The 20,150-nt window shown below is 44.0% G+C and overlaps 1 long non-coding RNA gene and 3 other non-coding genes across 4 annotated transcripts; 1 reads left to right on the top strand and 3 right to left on the bottom strand.

The window, feature by feature from the left end:
* Positions 1-27: 27 nt before the first annotated feature.
* LOC121020968 (uncharacterized) lies at positions 28-14,135 on the bottom strand. The gene is made up of 2 exons (XR_005786381.1): positions 13,309-14,135; positions 28-1,106 (listed from the first exon to the last, which is right to left on the bottom strand). It is a non-coding gene; the product is annotated as an uncharacterized LOC121020968 (long non-coding RNA).
* Positions 13,167-13,240, bottom strand: TRNAN-GUU (transfer RNA asparagine (anticodon GUU)). Its single transcript has one exon. It is a non-coding gene; the product is annotated as a tRNA-Asn (tRNA).
* Positions 14,136-18,750: 4,615 nt separating the features above from the next.
* TRNAH-GUG (transfer RNA histidin (anticodon GUG)) lies at positions 18,751-18,822 on the bottom strand. Its single transcript has one exon. It is a non-coding gene; the product is annotated as a tRNA-His (tRNA).
* A 704-nt stretch (positions 18,823-19,526) lies between these two features.
* TRNAN-GUU (transfer RNA asparagine (anticodon GUU)) lies at positions 19,527-19,600 on the top strand. The gene has a single exon. It is a non-coding gene; the product is annotated as a tRNA-Asn (tRNA).
* The last annotated feature ends 550 nt before the right edge of the window (positions 19,601-20,150 follow it).

The following is a 20,150-nucleotide window of genomic DNA, read 5'->3' as shown; positions in this document are numbered from 1 at the left end:
ACCGTGGCTCTGCAAAGCAGCACGTTCTTCCCTGGGCGGCACATTTGCGCAACAGGTGTATTTATTTGCCTGACAGAACGCAAAGAACACAAACCAGCTGCACCTGGGACCCGAGCCAAAGACGCGTAGGTGAGGAGTTTCAGGCTCCACCTAATGAGCCCATGGGGACACCAAAGGAGCCCGTCCCCGTGCCATCGTCAGGACAGCTCTGGAGCTACTTCGGAAGTCGCCAAGTAGAGGGACTCCGCCCCTCCCCCCCGCTGAGAGCCGAGTCCGCACCTTACCCATCAGCAAACGAGGCTCAGAAAGAGAGCACGGCCTTGGCTCTGCCACACACACGGCTCCAGCTGGACTAGAGTGTGGCGCAGGCCAGTCACCTTGTGGTCAGGGCCCAAGGGGTCGCTGAGGCTGGAAGAGGTGGTGAGCAGCAGGGCAAGGGCTGGGAGCCTTGTGCGGCTGCATTCAGCCCTGCGCCGCTGGGAATCGCCTCCGCTTGTGCTCTGTCCGCCTGGGAAATGTCACCTTGACTTTCAGGGTTTTCATCTGCAGGGGCCGAAGCAGGGATCCTGTGTGGGTGGATTCCCCGGGATCGGATCGGTGGGATGGGATTTGGATTTTTCACCGCTACTGCTCAGGTTCGATTCCAATCCAGGAGACTTTGTGGCGCTGTCTCCATACTTAGGATTTGCCTTTTCATCCCCCAGAGTCTGGTGTGCACCCAGGGACGCTTGCAGAAGTGGCTGTGCACTGAGCCCCTAAAATACGGGAGGTCAGGAGTCCGGGTCCTTGTAATGGCCAGGCTGGGAGAGGAGAGCTTGGGATGAGAAGCCAGGCCAGCGGCTCCCCTCTATTCACCTCAGAAACCCAAGGTCTCACTTCAAGCGTTTTCCTTGAAAGAGAACCTGGGACTTGACTTCGTCCCGCCTTTCAACCAAACAGACTCGGGCTTAACAGCAGTGGCAGGACCGATGGTTTTCAGGGTTAGAGCAGGAAGCCAGGCTGACTGGTTTCCATAGTGAAGTGGTTATCAAGTTCGCCTCACACGCGAAAATTCCTCGGTTCGAAACAAGGTGGAAACAGCTTCCTTTTCTTCAATGTTAATCCTCCTAACAGAAGGAAAAAAGGCAAGGGATTGGGAAATTGGGAAGGACTAGCTGTACCTGTGATTCTCAGGAACCATGAGAAAAAGTACAATTACTACTCACCACTATCTATGAGCCAGTACTCATTTGTCTTCTCATAAGCAGGTTGAAGAGGAGGCCAGGGTGTTACCACGTTCCCCCCACCCCCGGAAACACAGCAATACCCAATTCAGGTTGGACTTTATATCAGGAAATGCCTTAAAATTCCCTTTGTTTACCTTTTAGCGCCTGAATCTTCTCCATATGCTCACACTGGATAAAAAGATTGTGTATCTGAAGTATTGCCTAAGGGTAGAGCTCAATTTCCCTTGACTCCATAGCAAAATCGCAGAAGTTTATTTCCTTGACAAAGCCAAGGTAAAGATATCTAAATCTGTACCTGGATCTCAAGCCAAGGATTTCCAGAGTCAATATTTCCATATGCATACCAATTAAAAGTATATATTTTTGTATGTTACCGAACTAAAGAACCCAACACTCTCAAGGATACTATATGTGTTTTTCAACAACACAATCTTATTTACATATGCAAAGAGAAAGTGTGATGAAAAGACTTTCAGTAAATCCCTGAGAGTGTAAGCCATCAGAGGTGGACAAGGGAAAGGGTGTGGGGAAGCAGAAACTAACTGAAAGACAAGTATGAAAGAACCTTGCTTAGAGCGCCCATGTTAATTTTTTCCTGAACTAAGGCACAGAATGCCTGGTCTTATGTACCCAGGACCCATAAATATATTGGGAAATATATCAGGAAAATGGAGTTTTCTTAAATGCTATAGGAAAACAGAAAATTGTATCTGTGTAAACCAGTCTAGTGAAAAACATAAGAAAAAAAAATTTTTAATACATGATATAGAAATGAAACCAACTGGGTCAGGAATCCCCAACACAAGACTACACACTGCTAATTATAATGGCTTCAAGTCTTCTCAGGTTGTTATAAAAGTAAATTTCAGTTACAATAGGATATTAGAAAAGGGCTAAATATTAAGAGCAGTACAAACCTGTACCAAGCTGAGCACGAAAGAACTAAATATGATTCTTAGACAAAGGCAGAAGGCAAAAAAGTATTACATTGAGTAGAGTTGTGTTAAAAAACAAAATTTGAAGGTCTAATTGTCTTTAAGTAATTCATGAATCGGGCAATATCCCAGCTAACAAGTAGAGGGGAGCTTTGCAAGGTTTTTATAGGAAAGAGAATGGGACAACACGGTATTAAGCAAAAGAAAAGAAAGGATGTTTCAGACTGGGTCATCTTTCCTTAGGGGGAGTAGCTAGGATTCTAATTAGGTGGATTACTTCATCTTCCTTTAGGGAAAGGAGAGGGCCCAGGTGACAGATTAACTCATTGGTGCTGACCAGAAAGTTCCAGATTTATTGGCCTAAAATTCTAAAGTTTTTTTTTTTAATGTTTATTTACTCGAGAGAGAGGAAGGGAGAATGAGTGGGGGGTGGGGGGTGGGGGCAGAGAGAGAGAGAGGGAGACACAGAATCCAAAGCAGGCTCCAGGCTCTGAGCCCTCAGCAGGGCTCAGACTCACAGACCAACTCCCAAACCATGAGATCATGACCAGCTTAGCCACTCAGGTGCCCCTACTGGCTTCAAATTCTACTCTTGGAGAGGCAGAAACTGCAATTAAGTCTTGGTTGGTTGTCCTGGGGACAAGTGACACTATCTTGGGCCTGTGTTTTTCTTTTTAACAGGTGTAATTGTCTTAGGTCTATCCATAATGTAGTCAGACTGCTTTGCACCGAACTGGCTTCCCTTCATGGCCAAAGGTATGATAAAGGAAATCTTGAAGTGAAGTTTCACTATTTGCTCTTTGTCTCTAAAACAAAGGAGATTAAAAGAGGAATCATTCAATATTTGGTCTTTTCCAGAGACTCACAAGAGACATCAAAATAGAAAGTACAAGTATTGTTACAGGCAGCTGGTTAGGTTCCAAGAGGATGTCTGGAGGCAAACAATGAGGAGATCAGAGCCAGACCAGAGGTCAGGAGAGTCATAGGCCCTTCCTGGCAGCACTCTAAAACAAAGCCACAAAAAGCTATATCCAACCAGACAGGCCCAAGATAGCTGATGAAGTAGGTTGGAAACCCCTGGCAAAATAACGAAAAAAAGATGAGAACTCCTGCTTCCAAGCTATTCCCACCCCAAGTAATGAACATTCTACCCCCTCGTTCACAACTGTCAATAAAAGATAGAAACCTAAACCCCAACTTCTCTGAACTTCTCTCTCCCCACCTCCCTCTCCCTCCTGCTTCCCTGCTCTCTATCCCAAGAGTAATAAACTTTACTATTTGTGTCCCTACTATGCTGTGTTGCACGTCTATCTCATGACAAGACCAAGAACTTTGCTAACCTGTTTGGGACGGGCCAGGTCAGAGCCTCAGGGTCTCCCCAGGTCACCTGGCAAGAGTATCACGCAGATTTTCTTTAGCAACTTGGGCACATTCCTTAATGTTCAGCTTCCTGAATTGTCGCTGGGTCCTGAACACCTTTTTGGAAGAACTGGTGACCATAAGTCTACGCTAGCGGATATCCTAGAGGATCAACAGCTGGGTTTGCAATCCAGTCCCTGGACCAGGCTTCCAGTATAGGATAGAAGGCCCCAATTGATAGAATTTTTATGTTCAGGCTCCTTGACTTCCAGAAGCTGTTGGAAGCAGACTTCAGCAATCCTATTGTGAAATTTGTGATGGTTAAAAGGGCTGAATTTTGGTTGCACATCCCCATGGCTCTTAGCCTAGTAAGTAGTGATTCACTCCTACCTAGGGATTATTCCCTGCAGTCATTCATTCAACCTGTTTTCATCCTATTCTTCTATCCTTCCCTTGAGTGGGCATTACTCTCAAGTAATTTATTCCTAGTGTCCCTTTGTTTCCACATAGAGATCTTATGATTTCTTTGATTTCTCCACCTCTGCATGTTCATAAGTCTGGCTAAAGTTAGAAATCCACACCAAAGACAAGTCACACAGCTGGACACAACCCCATCTACTTTCACAGGATCCCAGGATCCAATTTTGAGGTCTACAGCTGGTGGTTACCTTGGTGTGGGAGCTCTTGTGGGGCAGGCAGGTTTAGAGGTGCAACAGAAGGATTGAATAAACACAACTATCTTCCTTTCCAGGGAAGCAATTCCCTAAAGAATTTTTTGTCTTATTTTTAATTTTTTAAAAATGTTTTTTAATTTAGAGAGAGAGAGAGTGAGCAGGGGAGGGGAAGAGAGAGACACAGAATCTGAAGCAGCCTCCAGGCTCTGAGCTGTCAGCACAGGGCCAGCGCAGGGCTCAAACTTGTAAACTGTGAGATCATACCTGAGCTGAAGTCAGCTGCTTAACAGTCTGAGCCACCCAGGCACCCCAGAAGCTTTTGTCTTTTGCCAAGTCTAAGTGACCTAGGCAAGATTTCATGTTGCAACCCTTGTTGGGTAAGAATTCCCAGATGTATGTTGGAATATCTAAGCTGGTTCCTTTACTTACTTTCTGATTCTTGTCCCACTGAGATTTGAACTTTGCTTCTGAATTTCTAGTCCAGAGCTTTGATCCCTGGACCTTAAGATAATGTTGGGAGGAGATGGCTTATAAGACTTTTGGAGAAACAAAAATTACCTATCATAGAAAAACATGCAGTATGGATTTACTCTGTGAACCAGGTATGGTTATAACGTCCAGTGAATTTTCTTAATCTTAGAGTGCCAAAAATTCTTCCCCTTACATCTGTTTCTAAAGTTCAGAGTCTTACCAATGTATCATATGCTTCTTGACTTCTCCTCCAATTGACGGAATCACAGGGAGAGCTAAACTATGCCTTTGGAGTAGAAATCCAATATAAAATGATGTAACTTCCAACTAGGTCCCTTTGATTATTGGGTTTGACAAAGAAGTTCCACTGGCTCTCATGTTCAGTATGTGAACCATGCCTAATGGTTTCAACAGGGGTTGGATGGGGGATAAAGAAGAGGCTGATAACTATGGAATGATACTTTAGGGGAGCAGAGATGAAATTTTATTTCTACTCTTTCCCTCTCTTGTCTGTATATTTCCCACCTATTATCTCTTATTCTTAGCCCTAAAGAGCCATTCAGGACTGTTTTTATCTTATTTCCAAGCAAAATTTTATTTATGCTGATTTTATTCTCTATCCTTCCTAACTGTTCTGCTAGGATCTCTCTACTTTGTAGACTGCTTCTCCTGTCTGTCCTGCTAAATTCCTTTTCCTGTGTGTCTCAGAGAAAGAGACAGAGAATTATTCTCTTATTCATTTATCCATTCTTTAAAGCTAGGTCTTGAGGATATATTAGGTACTTACACACACACTTGGCTTTCTAGGAACTTCCAATATTTTGGAAAATAAGGACAAGTAGACAGTTATTTCATTAGGGAATTCTTAATGTAAAAATGTAAATAAATACATCAGAGGGCATCTAAGTCAGTTTAGAGGGTCAGAAAAATCTTTCAAAGGAAATGACTTCTGGAATGAGATTTGAAAAATGAGAATGAATCAGAACAATGAAGAGGAGGCGGGGAGAGACGGTTCCCCATAGAGGGAAGCACGTGCCTAGAAGTGTGAGAGTGACCAACACGTGGAGATCTGAGAACTGGCAAGAGACTAAGATGATGAGCATGTCGGGATATAGATCATAAGGTATCAGCCATTTTAGAGAAGGAATACAGGGACACTACATGGAGTTGGGCTGCAGGTATGTAGATTTAGGGTGTAGAAGGGTCACTCAGAATGCAATGTGGCAAAATATTGGAGTCAACTAGACTGGCTGGAGGGAGGCCAACTTTATACTGGTTGTATCAAGGGAGGTTAAAGTGCAGGATACCAGGTGTTGGCCAAACATACAGGTACTTTCCTAACCACCAGATAGAATGTCTGATGTGAGCGAATGAGCTCTCCTCACAAGACATTTGAGCAGAAACGACATGATGTGTCAATAGTCGAAAAGACTCTTGCAGGGGCCCTGGGCGGCTCAGTCGGTTAAGTGTCTAACTTCCGCTCAGGTCATGATCTTGCGGTTTATGAGTTCAAGCCCCGTGTCTAGCTCTGTGCTGACAGCCTGCTTGGGATTCTGTGTCTCCCTCTATTTGCCCCTCCCACACTCACACTGTGTCTCTGTCTCTCTCAAAATAAATAATCATTAAAAAATATATATATGTATATATAGAGATTCTTGCACCAGTTGCCTCTTTCAATCGTTTCAACTCTAAGATCCTTTTTTCCTGTGCTTGACAATTTCTTCACCAAATAGGTTTGTTAGTTTAAGAGGATTTTACACTCACCTTAACCTGAATTATCATAAGATCTTATCAAGTGTCCTGAATTACTGAGGAAAAATGATTAGTTAACTGTGCCTTGAGGAAATCTGGAGGGCACACCAGGCCAAGACATGTGCTTGTGTAGAGGGTACCTGGTCCAGGATTGGGGTCAGGAAGGGGCCAGCCTGACTCTAGGGAAGGATTTGTATAAGAGAGTTCTGGGAATTAATATTGGATAAGAAAGAGAAGTCACAAGTTAGAAGAACTACAAAGGCAGGGCGAGGAGTTTTGAGTTTGTATAGCAGATGGTGGAGAGTAAGTTTTCATAAACAGAGTGGGGACATAATGAAAATAGAACTTTTGGGTAATAAGATAAGACATTTGATAGTGTGGAGATGCTAGAATCAGAGAAAGTAATTAGGAGAGTGCAGACATGAATGATGAGACTGATATAAGGGACTATCTGGATGACTAAGTGTAAAAGATGCATGAAAGACATTTTATTTTTTTAATTTACATCCAAGTTAGCTAGCATATAGAGCAACAATGATTTCTTTTTTTTTTTAATTTTTTTTAATGTTTTATTTATTTTTTGAGAGAGAGAGACAGAGTGTGAGTGGGGGAGGGGCAGAGAGAGAGAGGGAGACACAGAATCTGAAGCAGGCTCCAGGCTCTGAGCTGTCAGCACAGAGCCTGAGGTGGGGCTCGAACCCACAAGCTGTGAGATCATGACCTGAGCCGAAGTCAGACACTTAACTGACTGAGCCACCAAGGCGCTCCAACAATGATTTCAAGAGTAGATTCCTTAGTACCTCTTATCCATTTAGCCCATCCCCCCTCCCACAACCCCTCCAGCAACCCTGTTTGTTTTCCATATTTAAGAATCTCTTATGTCCCCCTCCCTGTTTTTATATTATTTTTGTTTCCCTTCCCTTACGTTCATCTGTTTTGTCTCTTAAAGTCCTCATATAAGTGAAGTCATATGATGTTTGCCTTTCTCTGACTAATTTCATTTAACATCATACCCTCTAGTTCCATCCTTGTAGTTGCACATGGCAAGATTTCATTCTTTTTGATTGGCAAGTAATACTCCACTGTATATGTATATACCACATCTTCTTTATCCATTCATCCATCGATGGACATTTGGGCTCTTTCCGTACTTTGGCTGCTATAAACATGGGGGTGCGTGTGTCCCTTTGAAACAGCACACCTGTATCCCTTGGATAAATGCCTAGTAGTGCAATTGCTGGGTTGTAGGGTAGTTCTATTTTTAGTTTTTTGAGGAACCTCCATACTGTTTTCCAGAGTGGGTGCACCAGCTTGCAGTCCCAGGATGAAAGACATTTTGAAGAAAAACTTAAACATTGGTGAGAATGAGGATGCATAGAGGGGAGGAGAGAGAGGAGCCCCATGTTTACCTCCTGAGCTGACGAGGCTATTTGAAGACTTCAGTTGGCCACTGTGTGAGAATATACATTCATTTCACAGTAAGAATATAAATATGTCTGATTATGGGGTACTGCCCCAGACCCCACTGGAGGGGTATATGATGTAAGGACTATGTGCTGTATTACTCCTTAAAGAACCACAGAATTCTGGTTCTGAACACTTCTGACCCCTACTTTGCTGATAAAGGAATTGGACCTCTACTACATTACTTAGTGCTATTAGTATCCACAGTATGGAAATCGATGTATGTTTATGTCCGTGAATGTGTGAAGGGTGGCCAAAAATTACACACAACAAGAAGTTTGAAAGGTTTCAGAACTCCGACAAATTCACACAATTAGGTGTTTGGTCTACAGTTGTCCAACTCCCTAGCTCATGGTATCTAGAGCTTTGAGGCCCTGCTTCCTCCTCCCCTTTCATTTTATTCCTATGGGGAAAGATCAACAACTCTCTCTCCCAACCCCTCCTATCTTTGTAGAACCTTCTCTTTAGGTTAGAGTACTAGAGATAATAGTAGCTGAATAATAGGTGTAATTTTGTCTGTCAATCTAAAGTGCTCTAGATTCAAGTGGGTGATTTTCATCACAGGAAAACTCTATGTTTTACCAATTCACCGCTAATGGAGTGCTTTGTAGAGATTTTAAAGAAATCTCATACTTAAACTGAATTTTTTTGTTGGTAATTATATTGTGGACCAATTCTGAAACTCTTTTGAATTTACTATAAGACAACAAATGAGCAAATATGCTGATACTGTGGGAATCAGTGTTCTCACTGTGAGAGAAGCAAAAATATGTCATGGGAAAGGAAGAAAGAACTGTGTGGTAATGGTTTGGAATCAGAGATGTCTGTAGGGTCTCTTGTCTTTATTGCTGAGAGGCATTGACACCACAGTATCAGTGAGAACAGCTGCCGTTCAGATCTTGGGTTCTAAAAATCATTGGGGCGCCTGGGTGCCTCAATCGGTTGAACGTCTGACTTCGGCCCAGGTCATGATCCTGCGCTTTGTGGGTTCATGCCCCACGTCGGGCTCTGTGCTGACAGCTGGGAGCCTGGAGCCTGCTTCGGAGTCTGTGTCTCCCTCTCTCTCTGTCCCTCCCCTGCTTGCCCTCTGTCTCTCTGTCTCCCAAAAATAAATAAACATTTAAAAAAATTAAAAAATAAATAAATAAAATGAAAAATAAAAATCATTACCCCCTGTAATGACCCAGGGATTTTGAGAAATGGCTGATTTTAGGTCTGGCTGCAGAAAGAATGAAATCCTAGAAAATATAGTTGTGTTATAAATCAGTAAAATACCCAAGACTAATGTGGACATGTCAATGGCACATAGATAGGTAACTGCCTTGGGGGAAGTCATATTGGCCACATTTGTCATCTGTCACCTAGCAGAGATGGATCTCTGTCAAGTAAGAAACAAGTTTATCATAAGAAGTTCATTTCACGATATGAAAACCCAAACCATGGGCAGTTTGTAAAGCAAGTGACTCTTAATCTCAGGGTTGTGAGTTCAAGCCCCACACTGGGCATGGAGACTACTTAAAACAAAAAACAAAAAACAAAAAAAAACAAAAAAACAAAATAAAAAACCCAAACCATCCACACTGATGTTACTGATGGAAGGGAACATCAACAATGTACAAATAAGATAGTTAGGTAGACAGATAGATAGACATTAAATCCAAGGACCTGACTGAGTGTGTAAAAGCCAAAGCTTTCATTTTTACTGATGAGATTCAACAGAAGGACCAATGGAATATGGGCTGAAAGATCCTTGTCTACACAGATGCATTGTCAGGTACCAAATTCTATTGGCTCTGATGAGTTGTATAAATGGGATAATTTTTGCAGAAACAACCAAACACTGGCAAGGAAAAGTGTGAAGTTAGTCGCCCACATGCTAATTCACCCTTCTACAGGAGGGGAAACAGTTATTAGATTGTTTGCATCCAAATAAAGGCAAAAATACAATTTATAAAGAAAGGGGAGGAGGATCATATGTCTGGGAACAGTCAGTTTTTTGTCCTACTGGATAAACTGCTTGGCAGGAAATTATCAGAGAGACTACTCTAGTCACTCTTCTCTGCATGCAGTTTATTGGAAGACTTTCTAAATATCTTGGAAGTTTAGCTGCTGAACATATGCAACAGTGTATCTCTGGATAATGTCCACATGTCTTTCTGTTGTACCTCTCTTAGTTAAGTCAGGAAGGCACCACTCCCCTTCTATACAATCAGATGTATAGAAAGTTTGTTGTGCAGGCAAAAGTATGAAGAAAAAGGCCCTCTCACTGAGTTTGAAAAATATATCCGAACATAAATCGGTGCAACTCTTACTAAAGTCAAACTAAGAAAATATAGAGAAGCCTTTGGCTTCTAGCAGAGGGGAAGTAACAGAAACCATATTTAGCTTCATTTGAAAATAAAACAAACACAAGAACAGATAATATACATGAAATGATGGTTTTCAAGATCCTGGAAATCAGGCAACAAAGGATAGCAACCCCCAAGAGATGGGAAAGAAAGAGGTGAGACCTATGGTTGTCCCAGCTTACACTGTCAGGTGCAAAATCGTTTCCAGATGTGGTACAGGAAGGGATCGGAGGCAGTCAAAGAGACTGTATTGAGGAGATGAAGCTGAGGTCTGAGGAGAAACAGCCAGAGTTCATAGGACACAATACCAGTGAGGAGACAGCTGGGCAGAGAGAGAAGTCAGGAATTCCATCTCCAGGACTCTGTGGATCATGAGCTCAGTCCCTGATCAGTGAGCTCATGCTTGTGAAGAAACTATCTGAGGTCACGGGAAGAAACATATGAAAAGATTATGGAACAGGGCCTGGCATTCCCATAGGGCAGGAAAGAGTGCCTGTTCCCACTAGGTAGACTGGAACTATGCATAATTTGTTCTGCTTCAGTAGTAAGAAATAATCAGTCCTAGAATGAACACTGTTCCTGAACCACCTAAAAAATCCTAAAAGCAAGACCCAACAGGATCAGTTTATAAGTCACTTAACTATACCCCAGAATAACAATCAAGAATATGTATAGAAATACCAAAATAGCCAGTACCCAAGAAGCTAAACTTTGACAATGTCTGCGATCCAATCAAACAATGCCAGGCATATAAAAACGTGACCCATAAAGAGAATAATCAGTCAATTGAAACTGAACCAGAATTTACACGATGTTAAAATGATCAGAGACGACTTTAGGACAGTTATTATCACTTATATATGTCCAAAGAGTTAAGTAGAAATGTGGAACATATACAAATGGCCAGAATGAAACCTTAGAGATAGAAACTAAATAAATCTACACCTGAAACAATAAACTCACCAAATGGAATTATCAGACTAGACACTGCAGAAAAAAAGATTAGGAACATAAAGATATGAACATTTGAAGATATGCAAAATGAAACTCAGAGTAAAAACAATTTTTTTTAAATGAGCATAGCATCAGTGAATAGTAGGGCAACTTTAAAAGTCCTAAAACATGAATAATGGGAGTTCCTGAAAAGATCCGGGGAGTCAAATGAACCCTGAGCACAAGAAACATGAAGAAAACCACATAAAACCATATCATAATTAAATTGCTCAAATCCACTGAAAAAGATTAAATCTCCAAAGCAGCCAGAGGAAAAAGACATGGTCCATACGGAAACAAAAATAAAGGTCAGAGCTCTTATCAGAACCAGCGTGAGTGAGAATATAGAAAACATCTTTAAGGTTTATATTTTTGAGTCAGAGAACGAGTGGAGAGGGGGCAGAGAGAGGGCGACACAGAATCCAAAGCAGGCTCCAGGCTCCGAGCTGTCAGCACAGAGCTCTTGGGGCTCAAATCCAAGAGCAGTGAGATCATAACCTGAGCCCAAGTCAGATGCTTAATGGACTGAGCCACCCAGGTTCCCCCAGAAAACATCTTTAAAGGACTAGGGTTTCCCCCTAATGGAATGTGGAATTCTATGCCTGCCCGCCATCAAGTTCTTTCAAAAATGAAGGTGAATAATGACATTTATAGACATAAAAATGCTAAAAGACTACATCACCAGGAGGACTCCTCCAGGAAGAAGGACATTGATACCACATGGAAATCTGGAGTACCGAAGGGATGAAGGACAACAGAAATTATATCTGTATGGGAAATTTTATTTTTTTTTTTAAATTTTTTTTTCAACGTTTATTTATTTTTGGGACAGAGAGAGACAGAGCATGAACGGGGGAGGGGCAGAGAGAGAGGGAGACACAGAATCGGAAACAGGCTCCAGGCTCCGAGCCATCAGCCCAGAGCCTGACGCGGGACTCGAACTCACGGACCGCGAGATCGTGACCTGGCTGAAGTCGGATGCTTAACCGACTGCGCCACCCAGGCGCCCCTGTATGGGAAATTTTATAAGATTTGTTATTAGTTAAATCTGTTTAAACACAATGACAGTTTAAGGGACCTCTGGGTGGCTCAGTCAGTTAAGGGCTTGACTTCAGCTCAGGACATGATCTCACTGCTTGTGAATTTGAGACCTGCCTCTGACAGCTCAGAGCCTGGTGCCTGCTTCAGATTCTTTGTCTCCCTCTCTCTCTGCCCCTCCCCTGCTCACACTCTCTTTCTCTCTCTGTCAAAAATAAACATTAAAAGAATGAAAAAAAAAAAAACCATGACAGTTTCGGCAAAAGTATAACAATGGATTGTGGATTTTATAACATATGTAAAGTAAAAAGCATGGCAACAATAGCATAAAGGTGAGCAGGGGAGAAATGGGAAGAGGCATGGGATCAACTGGAGGGAGACTGGTAAGTTACACACGTATATGCTATGAAGCCCAAAGCAGTTGCCGAAATAACAAAAAAAGATTTATAACAAGACCACAAAGGAGATAAAATGGAATCATGTAAAAACTGTGGTAGAGCAATTGCTTTTCCAGGACTCTATGGAAATACCTGTACAAGCGGTCAAAGATATGTCGACAGGAATGAAGACTACAGCATTATTTGTAATGTTAAAAATATAGAACCAAATTAATTTCAAAAGCACACAGAGTGTTAAACACTAGTACAAACGATAGAAGAAACTTCTATGGAAAGTGAGGCCCAGGACAGCTCTGCTTGTTCTTGCTTTTTCATGCATATGCTTTAAATAGCTCTTCCCAGGATCTGGGATGACCTTCGCATAAAGGATCTAGACGGTGCAATAAAGGATCCCGAGGTGCACAGGACCCCGAAGTGCTCCAGACGCAGAATGGTAATATAAGTGAGGTCTTCTCCTTCTTAAAGGGAAGGAGATCACAGGACAAAAGCTTTTCAAGGCCAAACATTACGTCCCTGGGTGGGCTCGAACCACCAACCTTTCGGTTAACAGCCGAACGCGCTAACCGATTGCGCCACAGAGACCCGCTCAAGTCTGGCTTTTCATCCCAATAAAGAATGAGCATGCCCTCCACGCGGGGAGAGCCACCCACCTCGGCAGGACCACCGTGCAGGTTCCAAAGCCTCGAAAACCCGGGAGGACGAGTCGACGCGGCTAGTTCCTCGCGTTTGAAATCCTTGCCTCGGGCGATTCCGAAGGCAGAAGGGCAGCCAGCCGGACTGTTCGTTGCTGTGGCGGGAACCAGAAAATTAAAGGGAAGGTTATGGGGGGCGGGACCAGGAGGAGGTGGGAAGGAGATCAGGGGAAAACACGAAACGTGGAAAGGAGAAGTATGGACGAGACGGAGAGACCTGCCCGGACGGGAGATGGGAAAATTGTTTTGTGGAACAGAATGGGGAGGGAGAAACGGAGAAGAGCGTGAAAGAGGACAGCACGAACATCTGTAGGTGTCCAAGAATAAAAGGGCAAAGGAAGTGTGAATATGCTTACGTAAGAACAAACTGTAGGTATCTGGCAGTGGCGGCCCGCAGGCCTGTGGTGCATGGTCACTGTGCAGTGGTTAGGGCGTTTGTGGCTGCAAGTTCAAACCCGGTAAAGGCAGAGTAACGTCTGACCCATCTTTTTGGGTTGCTCGTCATCCCAGCGCCAGAGTTAGCAGCAGTTGGAGCACAGCATACTTCGGTGCAGAGTACACGGCTGACCCCACAGAGCCACGCGGCCACAAGAGGAGTAAATGCCACGGTGCACGAACTGGCAGGCCGCCAGCCAAAGCGAAACTTTGGGAGTTTCCTCCTCTCACTACCCAGCAGAAAACATCCCAAAGGTGAAATACCGCCTTCAGGGAGGCTTGCCTGTAGCCTCCACTAACGAAATAGTGCGGTCATAGCCTTTTTTTTCTGGTAAAGATATTTCAAATATCTGTGTGTGTGTGGCGGAGGGGGTGGGGAGGGGCTTACACTAAACGAGAACGAGTTTTTGAGTTTAATAAAATGCCAACAAGCGGTCCTGGTCTACCTCAGCTTGTCTTCATCTGCCATTCATTACTAGTTTTTATGGGAATAGTAAATTACTGAACTATAGTTCACATAGAGTAAAAATCACAAATCTTTAGTGTACACTTTGTTGAATGTGGGCAAATGAAATCATCACCCAAATCAAGTTACAAAATATTGCCATGATCCCAAAAGTGTACACTGATCCCCTTTCCAGGCAATTCAGACCCTATCTCACTTAGTTATCACTTGGAGGTCTATTTCCTATAGGTTACAATTGCTTGTTCTTGAAATTCAAACAAATAAATGCGTATTTTTTTGCATTTGTCTTTTTTTCATGCAACATTATGTTCATTAAATATGTCCATACTGTTATGTATATCACTTCTTGATTTGGGTATTATTGGAGTAACTTTGGTGTTATTTAGTATTAGTGCTATTGATGAATATTCTTAGTGTTTTGATGCATAGTCTGTGCCGGACTTGCTGTGTACTTGTACATTCATAGAAGTACTGCAGTTGCTGGGTCATGGAGTTTAACTTTATTAGAAATCACTGGGGTTCCTGGGCGGCTCAGTCAGTTAAGCCTCTGATTTTGGCTCAGGTCATGATCTCATGGTTTGCAAGTTCCAGCCTTAGGTCAGGCTCTGTGCTGAGAGAGCTCAGCCTGCCTCAGATTCTGTGTCTCTCTCTGCCCCTGCCCCACTCATACTCTGTATCTCTTTCTCTCTCTCTCCAAAATAAAAAATTAAAAAAAAAAGAGATTGCCAATAGTCCTCTAGAATGATTTTGAACCAGCAACTACAGTTGCAATTGCTCTACATTCTTATCAGCATTTGGTGTATTAATTATTTTAAATACAGCCATGCTGGAGGGTGTAGAATGTTATATCTCCTTATATTTTAATTGTATTTCCCAAAGGAGTAAAAATATCTGGAATATTTCTGATAACTTTTGGTCATTAAGATATCTTACTTTCTGAGGAAAGACTATTCAAATATTTTACCTATTTTTATTTGGTTTAGTTTTTTACCACTGATTTATAAAAATAATTGAGACATTTTATTTATTTATTTATTTATTTATTTATTTATTTATAGGGACAGAAGGGGGGGGGGCAGAGAGGGAAAGAATCCCAAGCAGGCTCTGAGCTGAGAGTCCTATGTGGGATTTGATCTCATGAAGCATGAGATCGCCACTCAAGCTGAAATCTAGAATTTGAAAGGCTTAACAGACTGAGCCACCCAGGCACCCCTGAGACATTTTAAAGTAATAATGTGACTAATATATTTTCTCAATTTGTGACTTGACTTTCATATGGTGATTTCTCATGAGTATAAGTGTTTAATTTGGGTGAAATTTTTTTAGCTTTATTTTTTTGTTTATATTTATGCCTTTTTATGTTCTATAAGAAATCTTTGTACCAAATATTGTGAATATATTCTCCCAAATTCTCTATGAGCTCTAGAATTTTAGTCACAACTTAAAAATCTGTGATATGTTCTTCTCAAAATCAAAATAGTCTTAGGAGCTATCAATGACAAGGAATAGAAAATACTTCTAAAATGCTCTTAAGAGAATCTATTAGGGACTTGGGATGATGGTGTTAGCAATACTCCATGTTCACAGGAAGATTCAGAAATTATCCTTCAAACCTGTCAAGTGCTGAGTGAAAATGACTCTTTTGGAAATCTCTACAACGCAGTTTGCCCCTGGTTGCAAGGGCTGTTTACTGGATCTAGTGAAAGTCTGCATAGATAACCTGCACAGGTATTTTCTGAATTACAGTCTTCCCAAGGCTATCTCTAGTGAGTGATTCTCCCATAATATTTGGCTTCCTTTAGATGGCATTCTATTCTATTTTTTTATTAAATAAAAAAAAATTTTTTTTTTTGAGAGAGAGGGTGCCAGCAGTGGAGAGGCAGAGAGAGTGGGAATTCCAAGCAGGTTCCAGGCTCTGAGCTGTCAGCGCAGAGCCCTACCCTGGGTTCGAACTCCGGAACTGTGAGATCATTACCTGAGCAGAAGTCAGACGCCCAACCGATTGAGCCACCCAAGCACCTTGATTTTATATTTTTTAGATGGCATTTAAAAAAGCCCTGAGAGCCTATCATGTGCGCGCACGCACGCACACACACACACTTACACTTGTCATATTTGAACACTTACCTCCTTCACACATTCCCCTTCCTCACTCCTCCTGGGCAGGGACCTGACCCACAATCTATCCAGCACCAATTCCAGAAGATCCCGGGGTGGATCCAACATCCCCCAGGATTGACAACTCTACCAATTCCGTATCTCTCCTACTCCAGACCTTAACGACAAGCATTTGCAGCTACCGCACGCCCACGTCATAAGGTGCCTTTGCGCGCCAGGTTCACGGCTCTAAGCCCCAGGAGCCCAAGGCCTCTTTGATGCTGGTGTCTGTGCGGGAACACCGAGGCTGGGTGGGTCAGGCGCGATTCTCCCTCCTGGCGTCGCTTTCAGCCCTGCTTGGGAAATCGGGTCTGCACCTTCGTCTTCCTGGATCTCCTCTTTCGCGACGGAAGTGCATGCTTCTAACTGCTTCTTGCACCACACCCCCTGTCTGTCCAAAAGGTGCCAGAGCTACACCTGCTCTTTCCCTGCAGCCCGCCTGTCTGCGGGAGCTCCGGCGCCAGGATCTGGCCCAGCGAGCTCAGCACCAAGCTGGGAGCTCCTCGCAGGCCAGCAGGACAAAGGCCACACGGCGTCCGCTGGTGGGAAAGCACGCGGGGCGTCACCTGAGGGCCTCCGCTCGAGCGCCACATTCCCTTTGGAACCAAGTCGGAAGGAGGCACCCCTTCCAGGAGCAAGGAGGCCAGAAACCTGTCTTCGCACGGAGGCTCCCGGGGCCAGCGCGCCCTTTGTCTTCCTGCCCCGGCTGGCCATGGTTCCTCGTCTCTCACCCGGCTTCTCCTTCCCGCTGCTTCTCTCCCACTCCCGCTGTGTCCTTGGGGACAGGAAGCCGCCCTCTCCGTCCTCCCAGTCCTCCCCCCGCCGTCTCCCGCCGCCCCCCCCCCCTCCCCACCCCTACCCGCACCCCCCCGCGGAAAGGACCCGTCGCCTCTCCCATGCTTGCGGAGCAACCTTTTGTAACAACGGGAGGAGAGAGGAACTGCGGTCGGAGGCAACCGGTTCCCGCGCTGGTTCTCACGGCCCAGCCCGTCGAGGGGCCCGGCTGGAGCCCAGAATCTTTGCTTCTCCTTGAGCTGCCAGAGCCTGCGGCGCCCGGAGCTGGCCAAGTCAGCGTCTCTCCCACCGCACCCCAGGGAAGAGCTGGAATATCCTGTGGGGGTCGCTCTTACCCAGAAGAGACACCTGGCAAGCGGTCCAACCGAAGCCCGGACTCTGCGCCCCGGGCCACTTCTCGGCGTCGCTTCCGTCGGCGCGTGCAGCCCTCGCGGGGCCTTGGAGAGCGGAGGAATGATGGAGAAGGACGCACTCTCCAGTGGCAATAAAAAAATCCCACTTTCCCCCAACTTGCCTCACCGTCCTCCCCACTCCTCCATTCTAACATCTCCAGGAAAGAAGAATGGTGGTCTTGCTTTTCTTGCAGATTTGTTTTTGTCCATGACTCCCTTTCCTTTAACGGACATGTATTCACATATCCACAAATTACTAGTAGAATGACATTTTTACCAGCCTTTCCCCAAGTACAGTATATTGAAATTACTTAAGTATCTGTCATTGGTCTTTAGTTTTACGCTGGTATACTTATCATTACACCATTATCATTAACACCAGAATGAAAGTGTGACAAATGCAATAACACATATAAAAAACATGATGTTGCTTGATAATGGTTAGTTAGAAAAAGTGTATATTCATTCATGTGAATTTGAAGAAAGGACAAGCCTAATCTGTGGGGGTAGACATCCCTAAAATAGCAAGGATGGATAGGCATTACCTGGAAAGTGTATCAAAGGGCCATGCTTGGATGAGAGAAAATTTGTCTCGATCCTGGTGTGATTAAACATTTCAATATTTAAATAGCTGTCCATTAATGATTTGGGCATTTTGTTCCGTGAATACACATTACTAATTTCCTTTTTAGGATAAAATTGACTATCCAACGTTAGAGACTACAACGTAGACCACGACCAGTTTGGAGTGTATTGCAAACTCTTTAAAATCTGTTCTTTTTGTGTACAGCAGTCTCACTAATGTTTGAAATAGTTCCACCAAAAACAAAACAAACCAAAAAAAAAAAAAAAGAAAAAAAAAAGAAAAAACAACTCTCCATAAGACTAGACCATTTCCTTAGTGGAAGCTACATACAGGGATCATTGAGAGCTTCCGCTTCATCTTTAGATATTTTCTGTTAAATTGGGAGATGTGGAGCGCGTCCAGGGTTTCTCTGAGACAGCGCTGCATAGAGCTTAGTGCACTATTGTTTGTTTTTTCCTTCCTCCTGACCGTATTGCACTTGGTGGTGGCCTGCGAAAAGTGTGGCTGTTTGCGTGCAGGTAAGGAGAGCGGCCCGTGTGGTTTCAAACACAAAGTAAAATGGAAAGCCTTGCCGTGACTCGGATTCGAACCGAGGTTGCTGCGGCCACAACGCAGAGTACTAACCACTATACGATCACGGCGCGCCACTCTGCCGGCGGTGAACTCAGTTCTTGCTCTGACAAATGGGATGAAATTCATTCCAGTTACTGTGCTGCTTTGTTGTTGGATAACTGCAGGTACTCGTGCTGTTCCCTCGTGTCTTGCCTTCGTTTTCACCCTCCCCATTCGAATTCATTTATCATCTCCCCGGCATCCAGCCCAGCCTGTGCGTCTGCACAGGCCTCTGCGGGGTATCTTTGCGGTGTCCATGCCTCCTCCGCTTCTTTCCCTCCTCCATACGTTTCTCTTTTTGATGCCCCCACCTCTCACTCCGGCTCCCACCACACCGACCGCGGCTGAGCCGAGCATCATCAGCACAGATGGGCGGGTGAAGACGGCACAACCCGAGGAGCCATCACGAGAACCCACCAGGCGTTCAGCTTCTCTTGGGCACCTCTTGCATCAGGCTTGGGGAGTCGCAGCCCTGGGCGTCTCTGGGGGGCTCTGGTATCTGACGCGAGCGTGGAACAAGGTGTGGGGGAGGCTGTTCAGCTGGCTGCCCTTCTGCCTTTGGAATCGCCCAACGCACGGGTTTCAAACGGGACGAACACTGCATCGCATCGCAACTCTTCTCTGATTTTCCGAGGCTTTGGAGCCTGCAGTGCTGTCCGGAAAAGGCGGTTGGCTCCCCCTAGCGTTGCGTGAGTGCTTGCTCTCTGTTCTATGAAAACGCGTGCTTCCACGGGTCTCTGTGGCGCAATCGGTTAGCGCGTTCGGCTGTTAACCGAAAGGTTGGTGGTTCGAGCCCACCCAGGGACGCACCCATCGTTTTTTTTTTTTTTTTTTTTTTTAGATTGTGAAAGTCGTTTCTTTCTATCTTGTCCATTCCCTCCGCTAAAGGCAGAGAAACTCCTCTGCAGAGAAACTCCTCTATTACCCTCCTGTCCTTACTCGTCTTGTGCACAACAGAAGGACCTAAGTCAAGATCATCACGGATCCTCAAAGACCTCGGGAGGAAAAGAGGTCACCAGGAATCCTCAAGAGTAAACATCGTTACCCTGAGTTCGTTTCAACAACGAGGCTTCTTTGCTTGTACTAATATTTATTTAAGCCTTTCCATATAGTTACCAAATTTTAATTTCCATATAGTTACCAAAATTAATTTGGTTTTATGCTTTTACTATTATAAATAATACTGCTGTCATATCCAGTCAATACTTGTATACACATCTACATGGTAGAATGCAATTGTTCTATCATAGTCTTTAGTCTTTACATGGTTTCTATAGGATTCCACTTTTTCTCCTTTGATGGTTTATTAGCTATAACTCTCTCTTTTGTTATTTCAGCTACTGCTTTGGGCTTCATA

The sequence above is a fragment of the Herpailurus yagouaroundi genome, unplaced genomic scaffold (genome assembly GCF_014898765.1).
Source record: "Herpailurus yagouaroundi ecotype Mexico unplaced genomic scaffold, PumYag 254, whole genome shotgun sequence".
NCBI lineage: Eukaryota > Metazoa > Chordata > Mammalia > Carnivora > Felidae > Herpailurus > Herpailurus yagouaroundi.
The sequence above is the reverse complement of the archived record's forward strand: the minus strand, read 5'-3'. Positions and strand labels throughout refer to the sequence as shown.